We start from the raw sequence: 14,140 nt of genomic DNA on the forward strand, positions 1-14,140 counted from the left end.
GTGTGGAATTTTGTCAAATGCTTTTTCTGTATCAATTGAAATGATCATGTAATTTTTTTTCCCTATTCTCTCTCTCTCTCTCTTTTTATTTATTTTTTTTTTTTTGAGACAGCACCTTCCTCTGTTGCCCAGGCTGGAGTGGAGTGGTGCAATCATAGCTCACTGCACCCTTGAACTCCTGGGCTCAAGAGATCCTCCCACCTAAGGCTCCCAAGTAGCTGGGACTACAGGTGCCCACTACTATGCCTGGCTAATTTTTTAAAAAATTTTTGTACAGATGAGGTCTCACTATGTTGCCCAGGCTGGTCTTGAACTCCTGGCCTTGAGCAATCCCTCCCACCTCAGCCTCTCAAAGTGCTGGGATTACAGGCATGAGCCACTGTGCCTGGCCCTTTTGTTCTCTTAATGTGATACCTTACACTGATTGATATTTATATGTTGAACCATCCTTGCATTCTGGGAATGAATCCCACTTCATCATGGCATATAATCCTTTTCATATGTTGCTGAATTTGCTTTGCTAGTATTACATTGAGAATTTTTGCATATATGTTCATAATGGATCCTGGTCTGTACTTTTCTTTTCTTGTAGTGTCTTTTTCTGGCTTCAGTATCAAGGTAACATTGGCCTTATAAAATAAGTTTGGAAGTGTTCAATTTTTTGGAAGAACTTAAGAAGGATTTGTGTTAATTCTTCCTTAAATGTTTTAGAATGCACCAGTGAAGCCATATGGTCCTGAAATGTGTATATTTAAATCAACTCCCCCACCTCCGCTGTGGTTCTGATATACAGTTGGGTTTGGAGCCAACTACTCAAAATGCCTGATTTACACACCCTTGAGTCTAACTCTTGATAAACTAATAACATTAAGTTCTAAAAAATAAAAAAATAAAAGCTTTGGGTAAGAAATGTCACAAGGCTACCCATCTCCAGAAGTACCTACAAGAGGGAAATAAAGGACACAGGGTTGAACGAATCTCTGAGAATGAGAAGAGCTTGACAGCCTTAGGAGCAGCAGGGTGCCCTGGTGTGTGGCTTCCACCTGTCACCTGACTGTAGCTGCCTCTGTTCTGCTGGCTCCCCCCATGGCAGTACTCAGTCTGCAGCCACTAAAGATCTGGGCAAGTCCTCAGTGTAAAGGCAGGTGAGGGGAGGAGGTGTTATGCGCAGAATGTGATTCATAGCAGGCAGACAGCCAGGGGTGAAAGGCCTCTCTGTGAGCTTTAACAGACCAAGCAGACTCCAAGGAGGCTTCTTGGCACAAATCGATTATTTTGAGGTTATTCTCATTAAAATATTTTCCTGACCTACTCGTGCACAAAGGCACTAAAGGACAATAGAAACATATCACAAAACTTACCATTAGGCAGAAAAGCTATTTTCCAGAATTTCCTTTGTCTTTTAAAGTTAGTCTCTCTCCTCCCCGCCCCCGTCTTTACTCAGGCACCAGTTTAGGTTCCTACGAAAAACTTGCTTGGCCACTTGTGCAGAAAGAGGAATGAATTTAATATTTGAATACTCAACTGACTGGTTCTCCTTGGGAGCCAGTAGCCAAGTAAATATCCAAGAGAGAAGAACAAGGGAAGGAACAAAGTGGCACCAAGCCTGAATTTCGAAGTGTTCAATCATCCTGCAACACCCTGGATGTGCACACAGAGTGATATCCCCTGTCGGGGTGAGTCACGGCCTCCCACACCCAGCAGGGTGTAGAAACATTTGACTGAAACCTGAATAAAATAGTAAGAACAAGTCAAGCAGGTAAAACATTTCCTGGCTGTCAATTGAATGACATGTTCAACTCCTGCTTCAAGATGGAAGGAGGACAGAAGGGGGAAGGGATTGGTTCAGAAATACAGGTTTTATATAATCCCATGGAAACTAGGGATCTGCATTCAGGCTTGAAGATTTTAGTCCCACGGATATTTCCATCTATAAACACAGATGTACGTGGAAGCTTTGAACACCAGTTTTTGTTTGTTTTCTATTAAAGGGATGGACATTTATAGAGTCCAAGACCTTGAATAGATGACAATTTGGAAGAGGCAAGTTTCCTCTTCATAAACCCAAGAGGTATATAAACACTCACACTGTTCCTATTTCAATTCCTCCCTGCTGCCCCCCCACCCCCCACCCTTCTGCCTCTTACTCTTGAGTTGGAGAAGAGGAAGTGATAACAGCATCCCAGCAAATCAGCAGTGGCTGAGAGACCAAAGGCCTAAAGGACATGGTAGTGTTAGCAAGCAAGCCTGTGATTAAAAATCCAAAACTTAAAATGAGTAGACATTAAACCCAACATTCAAATATTCTAAGCTACTGTTACATCAGAAACATTATTTCTGAAGATTGAGAAGGGCTAGTGAGACATGTTCTGGGCCTGCAAAGATGTGAGCTTACCTACAAGGCTGCAGTGGCCCAAGCTCTGATCCTGATGATCACTGACGTGTCTCTGCCTCTTTATATGAATAGAAAGTATCGCAGGTAAACTTGTACTAGGTCATTGTCATTGTCAATAATCACTTATTGGGCACCCACTTGGCCCACACTGACCTGACCAGACCTATTTCAACTTCCCTGAACCATCCCTTGGGTGGTAAAGCACATCTAACGGCATTGCTTCATCACCATTCAGGAATTATGCCCTTTTAAATTTCTAAATGGGTAGGCCTGCTTTTGACACAGCGTTTGTCATAAGTAGGCACTAAAATAGAGGCTTATAATTAGCTATCCGAGGAGGCAAGTGTGAGGTAGAGCAGTGTTCAGCAAGAGAAAAGCCAAGGCAGGTATTGGGGAAACACTGGGTGGAAGATGCATAATACAAAGGTATGTGACGTGTGGGCTGCACCACTGAAGCAATGGGGGGAAGGGAGTCCTGCCACTGTGGACCTTTCTAGTTAAAATTTCCATGTGTATGGTTATGTAGTTCTAAAAGTGTACTTGCAATTTATCTAACACCATTCAATCTTGGAAACCTGTAGTGGGCTGGAGTGTGAGATGCAGGATCCTGGACAGATCACAGCTCCCCGAGGGCAGCACTGTGTCTAGTCGTGTCTGTATCTCCAGATCCAGGGCCAGCACCTGGCCCCACAATGGGCTCTCAACATAAAGCCAAACGACCCAAAGTAATTTGTGTATTTTTCAATCCAGCCCAAGAGTGGACTAGCAAGCAGGTTGTAGGACCTAATCCAACGACAATGTTTGGCAAGAGCAGCCCTGCAGAACTCACTTGGCATGAATGTTTCCTAGTGCTATGCATTTCCTTTATGTTGTTTTCAAGACTCCCACCCTGAGGAGAGCTCTCAAAGGATTTTATATAATGCACCATGAAAAAATTGCTACATTCATCATTAATCCCCCTCTTAAAAACCCACATTTCTAGTGGCAGGAGAGAAAATATTCATCCCCTCCTGTCATTCCTGGAAGTAGTGCTGGAGAAAATATAACCAACCAGGCGTGAAGTTACTACAGTGAGACGGTACACCCACAGGTGAGGGGGATTTCGCAGCGGGGTGTAGGCGATCAGGAGCGGAGCTCCAGGTTTGTAGGGAAGCACAAATCACAGGACTGTTGTGCTTCAGAAACCGCCACGTTCTTACCAAAGACCTGATAATTATGGCAATGAACGTTCTACCTTCTCTTTACTACACTGATTTGTTCACTTCTAGGTTTTCTTTCCAAAGGCTATAAATCTCTGAAAAGTGTAAAGTTTCACCAAAAAAAAAAAAAAACACTGGCTTTAAGAAAGTATTTTATTTTCATATTGTTTTTATTAATAGAAATAATAACATGGCATACTTTATATCACCCCTAACTCATGAATTGATTATTCTTCAAACATTCATTTTTTAAGCCAGTCATCTGGAAACATCAGAAATGTGACTGGGTTCCCCGTCTACCTTGCAAATGCTCGTTTTCGCACCATGTCCATGGACAGCATTGTTAATAGTTCTCTAATCCCCTGCTGATAACTCAGTTCCTGTAATAGCCTCCACCCCGCATGGTTTGCCCATTTGTACTTGTTTCCTCTACAAGCTGCTTGAGCACAAAAGCTGTGCCTTACTTACCTTTGTGTACCTGGCACCTTCCCAGGTCAACATATGGTAGACACTCAACAAGTATATAGTAAGTGAATGAATGAATGAATGAATGAATGGAATTCTGAGCTCTCTTCCTATCTTGTCAGTGGAAGAAGGGAGTCTCTTCTCTTCCTTAAATAGGGAGTTAGAAGGCTGCTGTGGACATTCAGTAGGGGGGCATCTGATGGGTGGGTTGGAGAGAGAAGACACCCAAGGCTGTTAAGAGAGGGCTGGGGGCTGTTGACTCCTCCCAGCTGAGCCCAGGAACATGGAGAAGGGGCTAAAGGAACGCAGGAGCAGAAAATGTACAAAACACATTTACAGGCCATTTGTAAGCTCATGGGGGTGAGCTGGCATGACATACATTGCTGGCTGCCTGCCTGAATCTATCCCTTCCTTCCTTCCTTCCTTCTGCCCGCCCGCCTGGATTTGGTCCCCAAGTGGTCCTGTGCTCTGGAACCGGCACCCTGAGTCAAGCCCTGAGGAGGTGGTCTTGATTCAGTTCTGGTCAATGAGGGGCACAGTTGTGGGAGAAATTCTCTTGTTATTAAGAACAGACAGGCAAGAAGAAGCCACTTCTTCCCTCTGATTCTGGAAGACTTGCTATGATTTGATATTTGGAAATGCTGAGTCATGAGGGGCCACATAGAAGGTGGCAGAGAGGAAAGATGGGCAGAATCTAGATCTTCCATGATGTCACTGGGCCCTCAAATTAAGCAATCCTAGACCCAAACTACGTCTGGCCTTGTTAAATGGGACAGTGAGTCCCTGTCTCGTTTAAGCCTGTTTGAGTCAGGCTTTCCATGACTGAAGGTCAACAGTGGTTGTGGGTTTGTGAAGACCCGACTCCCTCTCTCAACTGCCTCTTCTAGTGACACAGCAGTTTTACCAGAGTTTAGACTTCCTGTGTCTGGAATGAACTAGGCTTGTAAATTCCCAAAATATGGATTTTTTTTTTTTTTTTGCTTCTTGGAATCAGCATTTATAAGGAATAAAAACTTTTAGCCTGTTCTTGAGTGTATTCATGAGTTATTAGGCTCACACGCCAGCAGAGATACTTGGCCTTGCTGGCCAAGTCTATAGCAGGTGGATTCCATTTAAAGAAGCAGCTGGAACTCGGGACTCAGTAAGAAAGCAGGATTGAGGACTATATGCCATTTCATTTGCGGCACAAATATTGGTTTTCAGTTGGAGTAGAAGTTCTCTATTAATTAGAGATAGAGTTGCTGACTTGATTTACAGAATGTAGTCAAGAAATACTCCTCATTCTTGACTTGAAATAGTTAGGGTGAGAGGCTAGGCGTGGGTGGCTCATGCCTGTAATCCCAGCACTCTGGGAGGCCAAGGCAGGAGGATCACTTGAGGCCAGAAATTTGAGGCTGCAGTGAGCTATGATGATGCCACTGTACTCTAGCCTGGGTGACAGTGTGAGACTCTGTCTCAAAAAATAAAAATAAAAATAAAAATAAAAATAAAAAAATAAAAAAGTTAGAGTGAGAAAAGGAGGGAATGACATTTATACCAAAGTAGCTTAGAAATGAGATCGCATCTCTTATGAAACTTTAAGGAATCACAGAAGATGGTGACACCAAATAAAAATCCAATTAACCCTTCTATTTGGCAGCTGATAGCCTTTTGGAACGTCTATTTTATTTTTCCCCTCATTAATTTTAGATGTTGTTGACAAGACTACAAAAAATCTATTAATTTTTAAAATTTCCCTCCCACCCCATGTAGTGACCCATCTCTCTTCTCTCATTTCAGCAAGGAACAGGCTCTGTGCGTTCTTGCCTCAAAGCAGGTTTGTGGCAGGGCAGAAAACACAAGTTGCCTGTGGGACTTTTTCCTTCTTGAATTTTGTTTTCACAAGCTTAAGCCATGAATTAAGTTATTTGCTGGGGGTAATATTTCCCCTGTAAGGGAAATATGAAGAAAGTAGAATGGTCATCCGACTAAGATTCCTAGACACGAGGAGGGACAGAACTCCACCGGTTCCCCAAGCATCAGGGACTACAGCTCTCCCATAATAGTGCCCTCAGGAGGTGATCAAATCTTCAAAGTTGTAGCTTGGCAGTACACCTGGGAAGACAGAACTCCAGGCAGAACCCCATACTTCAAATACTGCAGGGACAAAACAGAGCCAGCAGGTTTGATGTGACCACACTGGCTGGGTCTCGGTAGCCACCGATGAAGTCCACGACTGATGACCAGAGGGCCCGCCCCCCGCACCTTGGCACCATGAAACCCTGGGCTTCCAAGTGACCCTTATAATGAGGGGGCTCTGGAGGCAGTCAAATATGCCTGGAGACACATTCCCTTATTGCTAGGTGGGAAAAGGTAAAGTTGACATTGAGTTGATTTAAATATATAAAAAAACTCAGCCTCTCTTGCCACCTACCTTTGTGTCTGGGATTCATACCTACAAACACTGACTGTTTGCCCATACTCAGTGGCATTTATCTCTACATTAAGTTAGTTGCATCCGCTTTGGGAAGATGCCAGAAACCCTTGACTCTAGTCAGTCTTAAAAGTTCTCAGCACAGCTGCTGTCACACAGAGGGGTGTACCACGCTTGCCGCCAGACCATTCTAAAGCGAGTCCAACCAGCAGCACTGGAAACACCTCTTGAAGAAAGGAGTATCACAGGACCCAATCTAATTCTTGGTTGTGAGCACCAGAAGCCACCCTTGACGAATTTTAGCTAAGCTGGGGTGTATTGGAAGGATATTGAATAGGTCACAGGATGGGTGGGAGTGCTAGAGAACAAGGCTCAGAAAATGGGCTGGAAACCAAGAGAGGGTGGGCACTGAGGACCATGGCCAAGGTCGTCGTCCACAAGACAGTCTGCCCTTGCTAGTACCTCACTGCTGCCCACAGGATGACACCACCAGCAATAATGGCTTTTGAACTATCCTTGAACCCTGCTTCCTCCCTTGATATTCAAAGTTCCAGAGCAGAGTGTCTGACTGGCTGAACCTGAGCCTTGCACCATACCCTGGATGTCTCTGGGTAGGAAGAGGGGGTTGCCCCTGAATACAGTGTAGAGCCCCACATCACCCCAAAACTTCGTGCAATAGGGAATTCCCTCTAAATTGGAAGAAGGGACACTGAACAAAAAATAAGCAAACTTGACAAATGTCCAGTACATTCCCAACCACTTAGGGAGAACAAAAGGGTGGTAAGGTTTTGAAAAATCCAGGTTTCAATAACTATCTTGGAAATATACTCACTTTATTTTCCAGACTTAATCCCTATAAAATTTTTACGCATGCTCATAATCTCACTCCCGGATCAATCTGTAACCTATGACCCTGATTCCTGCCCTGGACTTGGCCCTGCTTATTGGCCGTGGTGTGCTTCCTCTGTTGAGTTTAGGTTACGGTAGCAATTCCTCAGGCTCAGGGACTAAAGACTTGCCAGGCACCTAAGTTCAGACAACCTTTTTTACACTTCATCTCTCACCTTTTACCTCCACGCTTATGTACACAGGTCCCGCTGGCTTCCTGGTAAAGTTAAGACGGAAGATAAACTTAAGGACCACAGATTTAGAAGACTATTTTTATCTCCCTACTTATAGGCAGGACTACATTCTCAGAGAAACAGGAATTTGGCCTATTTTTTAAGCTCTTCAGAAGTGGGAAAATACTATTCTTGATACATCCAAAAGAAAATAAGGCACAAGCTGTGTTTGAAGATTCAGTAGAAAACAGAGAACGCTTGATAAAAACAGGGGGGAAAGATGTTCATAGACTGTCTCCAAATCTGTTCAAGTGCACAAGAGGAGGGAAGGAGCTGTCCGGGGGATCATGCCGGCGGCCATCCTCACCCCTGGGACTGACCCTTGCTGCCTCTCCAGCTTGGCGTGAGGAGCGCAGCGAGCAGGTAGAGCCTGTGGCAGGGGGTCCTGGCGGAAAGGGGCCCTTTCTTGCATCGGAGTGGCAGGGGTGAGGTGGGGGGGGGGGGGCTTAGGATCTGTGTCTGAAAAGAGAATCTCCTTTTCCTAGAGCTTTGTCAGGATCCAGGACGCGACAGAGGAGACAAGTGCTCAGGAAAGGCAAAAACTATAGGTGAGGTCCAAGGGCACATTCAAACCTACCACTGTGCAACAGTGAGTTCCACAAAGTCTTAGAAAGTTTTTAGAAGCCATAAATGAGCAATAAATGCTTCTTAGCTAATTTACATTCGAAAGAAAAAAGTTGGGAAATTTTCAGTAAAGGTAAAAGCATTTTACCAGTGCTTCCTGTTTTCATTTTGTTTAACTTTTTCACATACTTCACTCTGTATTGAAGGGTCTTATATTATTGCTTTGGCCAAAGGATGGCCAATACCCCAACCGTTCCCAACCCGTGTGTAACTGAACATGCCCATTCGCAGGATTTTGAGGGCCACAGCACCAGTGGCCAACCTCAGACTTGGCCACCGGCCAGTGGTAAACAGGTTCTGGTCGGTCATTCCTGAGGTTTGGAAAGCTACTTTGTACCCAGCCTGAGGTGTGGTGTGAGGCTGGGACAAGAACAGGCAAGCCCTTGCACAGTTCTGAGGCTGTGTGGGGTGAGCCTGCTCGGAAACAGAAAACCTGGGGCAAAGGTAAGACGTCCCAGAGGAAAATAGAGCAAATTGGTAAATTCTGAGGGCTCCACCAAGCTGCAGAAGACGATATCCCCTCCCAGTCCCTTCCCTCATGGCTAATCGCCCTGCTAGAGTGGGAGTTTCTGCCTCGTGTAGCAGCAGGTACGTTAACACGGAAGAGGAAAGTGAAACTACATGTATCTTTTTTTCATCAGAAGTGAAGCTAAAGTATGCAGCATTTGTAAGTGTAATGTAAAATATAAATAAAGTTATAGTATTTAAGTTTCTCACATTTTCCTGAATGTGACTGGCAATGGCTGAAGGACGTGGAATGAGGATTTAGTGTTACTCACATGTCTTTCTTTCCATTTCTTAGCTGTCACACTTACTCCATAATAAACGGCTTCCTAACCTCTTATTACATCAGGAACACTAACAGTTCTCAGGGGACCTCCCTACCCCAAGGAGTTTTTACTCTCTCTCCAAAGACGATACAACATTCTCAGTGAGTCAATTTATCGGGTTAGTTAATGCATACATTACTCACCCATCAGTCTTTACATCCATAAGACCTGTACGGATCTGCATAGATTTACCATGTTGGACCAAGTTGCACATCTGAAGGCAAAACCTTCAGCTGGTCGGAATTTCCCAGGATAGGTTTTACAAGAAGGGATGGAGATCTTAACACTTCCATGGCTTTTGGTGTAAGCTGTTGGCTCTTAAATATGACGTTTTGTGGGTTCAGGAGAAGGTGAAAAATTACTTAGATTCCAAAATGGAAATGTATTATATGAGGTCCACAAAAGCTAGGGGCCCCATATATTTGAATTTATAAAGATGCTGCCGAACTCCTCTCCTGCTCAGCAGATGACCCGGCCTTCTGCTCCATTGAGAAGGGAGAGAACTTCGGGACTGATAACTGCCTCGACGTCTCTCCTGTCCACCTCCTAATGTGTATCTTCACTCACCTCCTTCCTCCAGCTGAAAGAATGTGCAACCCCCTCCGAGACGCACCACTGCTCTCCTGATGCTGCCCCACCTCCCTGAAACCTCAAGCCATCAACAGGCCCCAGTCTCCTCTTTCTTCGGTGAGTGCTCCTCTTCCTGTTGTCCCTGACAAACATGGTCAACACTCCATCCTGAAAAACCTCTCCGTTCTACTCTCCCATCTCCTCTCTCTTCACCAGCCGCCCAGGCCTAACCCACCAGAGTGTGGCTTTCAGCTGCTCCACCCCACGCCACTGCTTTCTGTGGCCAGTGATGCCCTCAGACTCTTATCTCGACCTTGGCCTTGATTTCCAAAACAGGGCTCTCCCACAAGTCTCCTGTTTCTCTGGCCACTCACATCTTCTTTCTCTGCCCAGCCCTTAATATCAATCTTTTTTCAACTTATGCTTTCTCCTTTGGATGTTTACATGTATTCTCACAGTTTCACATATTACTTATAAGCTCGTAGTTCCAAAGATCTATCTCTGGCATTGAACTCTCCTCTGAGTTCCAGATCATTTCCAAGTGCATTTTGGCCACATCCCCCTGGGTGTCCCAGAGGCCCCTAAATAAACAGGTCTGAATCCGAACTCATTTACTGTCTCATCTCTTCCCTGACCCTTTGCCCCCTAGGAAATGACTGCATTTTATTGGCCCAAGAGTTATTTTCAACTATCAGAAATCTATAATCACAAAAAGGCTATAGTTACACTAAATAACCCCAAAGATATAGAGTGACACAGGGAAAATCTATGATACTCATAAAAACAAGCAAGCAAAAACACTTATGAATAACCCAAAAGATTATTGAATAGAGAAATTTCAAGGGAGTATACAAAAACATGTTAAAACAGTGAATTAAAGTGGTGTCTTAGAGACAACTGGTGAAGACCAGACTTGTCTAACAATTAAGAAATAATTAACTGATGGTACTTGCTTGAATTTAATTTGTTTAGGTCTACCATTTCCAATTGAAAAGATCAAAGGACATCATTACCTGGAATATGGTATTGCTGTTGGCAAAGTGGATTTGCCTGTTGGATCTGCCCAACACAGCAGAATAGTATGCTTCCAGAAGAAAATACGTGATTCGCAGCTTTCTTACAGTGAGGGCCCTACCAAAGGCAGAGACCACACTTAGCACTGGAGGTACCCAGGGGAAAAGCCAGGAGGACAAGATGTTTGTTAAGAGGCTTCACTTATTCCATGTGCTAAACAAAATTACATACATCACAAATAATAGTCACTTTTTACAAGTGACTCCAAGATGTAAGGGAACCAGATTCTAATAGAAACTCTTCAGTTCCTGGCTGTAATGTACATGTTATTCACTGATCTTTGACAAATGATTTAAGTTTTCCAAGATTATTTATAGATCTAAAAAAGGACTGTCTCATGGTAAAAAATCACTTGACAAAAATCAAGCTCACACTCAAGAGAGATGGCTAAGTGTTTGAAAATCCAAGTCCTGCCAACTGACTTGTAGAATATTCAAATATAACTTTCCAGTTGCCAAAAATTGGAATAATGCTAGCTTACATTTCTAGGAAATGTCAGATGAGGCAATTTAGAAAATCCACCTGCTGTGCCTAAGTCTGAATCTAAAACAATAAATGGTCCATTTTTCTCTGGAATTTGAGTTCTACTGAATTAATCTTTTTTACAAGATGAAAGCCTGAAAGTAAACATAATGAATCACTCCTCCTACCCTGCCTGCTTGTCTCGGTGCTAGCAGCAGTTCCCTGCCTTCTTCCCTAGTAAGGAGCCGAGCATCTGAAGCAAAGTGTGATCAACAGATGCTCGTTTCCATATCTGGCCCTTTTCCAATACCCAACCTCAAATTTTATTTATTTTTTTCCTCTCTTCTTTTTTTTTATATCTTATGTTTCCTTCTGTTTCAAACCCCAAATTTAATTAGCCACTTCTCTGAGGCAGAAAAGGATTTCTAAAGCATTCTAGCAATCCGTGCTAGTTCTCTCCACTGGTTCATGCCCCAGCCCCACAGGCCTCTTCGCTCAGGATCTTTGAAGGATGTGTCAAGCGCAGGATGTGTGCTGCTTCCTATGGTAAACGCGTCTCTAAAAATGTTCATGAGATTTTTCTACCAGGGATAAGGAATGATATGCCATTGAACTGTGGACTACGTATGATACAGGGGACGAAGGACACTGGAAATGAAGCTGCACATGTAACTCAGTACTAGCAGGTCTACGGTACTACTACCAGCATTTTAACTGGGTTAACTCACAACTCTTCTATCATCACCTGCCCAGAAGGAGACTCTCTCCAACCTGCAGCTGGATCCCAGGTGGTCCCAGTGGCTGCATTCATTTAATACCACCTAAGCAGTACCCTCACTCCACTCTTCACTCTGCTGACCCTGTGTTCAGTGAATCCTGCCCTAGCTCCAAACCTCTTGGAGAAAAGGAACTGTCTGCGTTTAGTCCTCTGGACAACTATTTGCTATAAGATTAGATTTCCAGGAGTTCGTGTGGTCATGTGACTCTGCAGTCACTGCAGGGGTCCTGCTGGCTCAGGGGGCTGGTGTCAGGCTGAAGCAGAAGGGGTGTTTGCCCAGAGGTACTGGCAGGCGGTGTGGGATGTTAGGCAGGGCACTACCCGCTGTGCATTTGGCTCCTTGCTCCTGTCCAGCCTCCCTGGCCTTGTCTTTGGGAGCAGAACTTCTCTGGGTGGCAGTGGGACGATCCCATGTGGTTTGGTCAGCTGATGCTGCCCAGTGTACCCCAATCCCCCCAAGGCCACAGTGACTGAAAGAAGGTTGGATTTGTGACCCAGGTTAGGCCAGAGACCCCTCTGAAATTTGCTGGGGTTCTCAGAAAAGGTTTTCTCCCTGGTCACTGAGCTAAAAGAGTTGAGTCTCGCTCACAATTTGGAGAGAGCCTGTCTATACCAGGTGGAAGGGCAAGGGAAAAGGGGTTCCCTGACCACACCATCTGAGCCCAGAATCCAGCCCTACCTGCAGCAGAGATCAGCCCGGATTTCACTTGTGTGAGCTAATCAACTCCCATTTTTGCTTAAGCTAAATAGAATGTGGTTCTTTCCCTGAAAGGTCCCCCACTAATAAATACCTAACCTCATTCCCTCCTCAGTTTCTGCTTAACTTATTTGGATGATTATCTTCCTTCCTCTTGTGGTCTTTCCATAAAATTCTCCATGTCCTCCCAGTCATTCCTGACCCCTCCAGCCCTTTAAACTCGGGTTACAGTTTAACTCTTAAAGGGACGCGTCCCACATTAACCAATACCTTCCAAAGCCTCAGCGTCTTCAATGTATGTACACATGAATCCATTCCGTCCCATAATCATATCCTAAGTGCTATTCCCTAGTGCTAATCTCATTCCTGCTCTAACACTTTTCTTTAAGAGGTTTAAAAAAAACCCTCTTGCTGAAAAAAAGTGAGAATTCTCATTTTAAAGTGTCTTACTGATTTAAAAAGAAAAAGGGAGGGGAGGCCCAAAGTTGAGATACAGCAAAAATCCAAGGTATATGTACATGTTCTTTAACAAATGGCTATATGCATTTGAATGCTCATTGTGTGCCAGGCAGGTGGTGAGCTCTTTACACACATTTTTTTCTGTAATCTTTGTAACAGCCTTATGTGCTAGGTACTGTTATCTCTCATTTTAAAGAAGACATGTTAAGGCTTTGGGAGGTTAAATAATCTGCTCAAGGTCACACAGCTAGTAAGTGCAGGAGCTGGACTGAGTCCAAAGGCCACTCTTGTCATCCCCCACTCCTGCCCACACTCTGGGGACCAGGCAGGGGCCTTCTTGGAATGCTCAGTGAGGTCCTCTTAGAGTTTCTCTGCTCATGAAACTCAAAGGTACCAGGTCAGCATTTTAACTGGGTAACTCACCACTCTTTCACTGCGACCTACCCACCAGCATGGGACGCCCTGCAGCTGGATCCCAGGTGTCCCAGTGGCTGTATTTATGCTACCATAGCAGTATGAAATTATTCATTTTATTAATAGTATTAATATCCATGTTGGACTTAAAGGAAATATGCTTGGTTGTTTTGTTTCCTGGTTCACAGTAATTCTAAAGGAATAAAAACTTACAAGTGACTGTGAGGTGGGAGCTGACCCCAGAAAACAGTGGAAAAGGACTGGTGGAGTTGGAAGGAGCCTGCAAACCTGTAAAAGGAAGATACGGGAACTCGAGAAGTGCCCAGAGTCCACCCTTTCTTTCCATGTCTCTTCGCTGACTGATTTGCAGGCAGCACTCAAAGCAAGGAGGAGCCCCGTGTCTGTGGATTCTGGACAGCAGCATCACATGGGGCGCGTCCTCCAGGGCACTATTTCTGCACTACTGGTGTGAGAGATGTTTGGGATCAAACTTCGTAGAACTGCGGCAGCCAGCCTCCAAGACGGCCCCGAGATGATTCTTGTCTGGTGATCTTCACGCTCTTGTGTAGCCCCATAGAGGTGGCAAATAGGAATCTACTAGACGGTTTACATAGAGATTAAGTAGGTATTCTTTTTATG

General features: G+C 44.4%; 1 long non-coding RNA gene across 1 annotated transcript; it reads left to right on the forward strand.

Annotated features, from left to right (window-relative positions):
* Positions 1-8,564: 8,564 nt before the first annotated feature.
* LOC123649485 lies at positions 8,565-13,749 on the forward strand. The gene is made up of 3 exons (XR_006739017.1): positions 8,565-8,661; positions 9,628-9,734; positions 13,690-13,749. It is a non-coding gene; the product is annotated as an uncharacterized LOC123649485 (long non-coding RNA).
* Positions 13,750-14,140: the final 391 nt, after the last annotated feature.

The sequence above is a fragment of the Lemur catta genome, chromosome 1 (assembly GCF_020740605.2).
Source record: "Lemur catta isolate mLemCat1 chromosome 1, mLemCat1.pri, whole genome shotgun sequence".
In the NCBI taxonomy this organism is placed as follows: Eukaryota; Metazoa; Chordata; class Mammalia; order Primates; family Lemuridae; genus Lemur; species Lemur catta.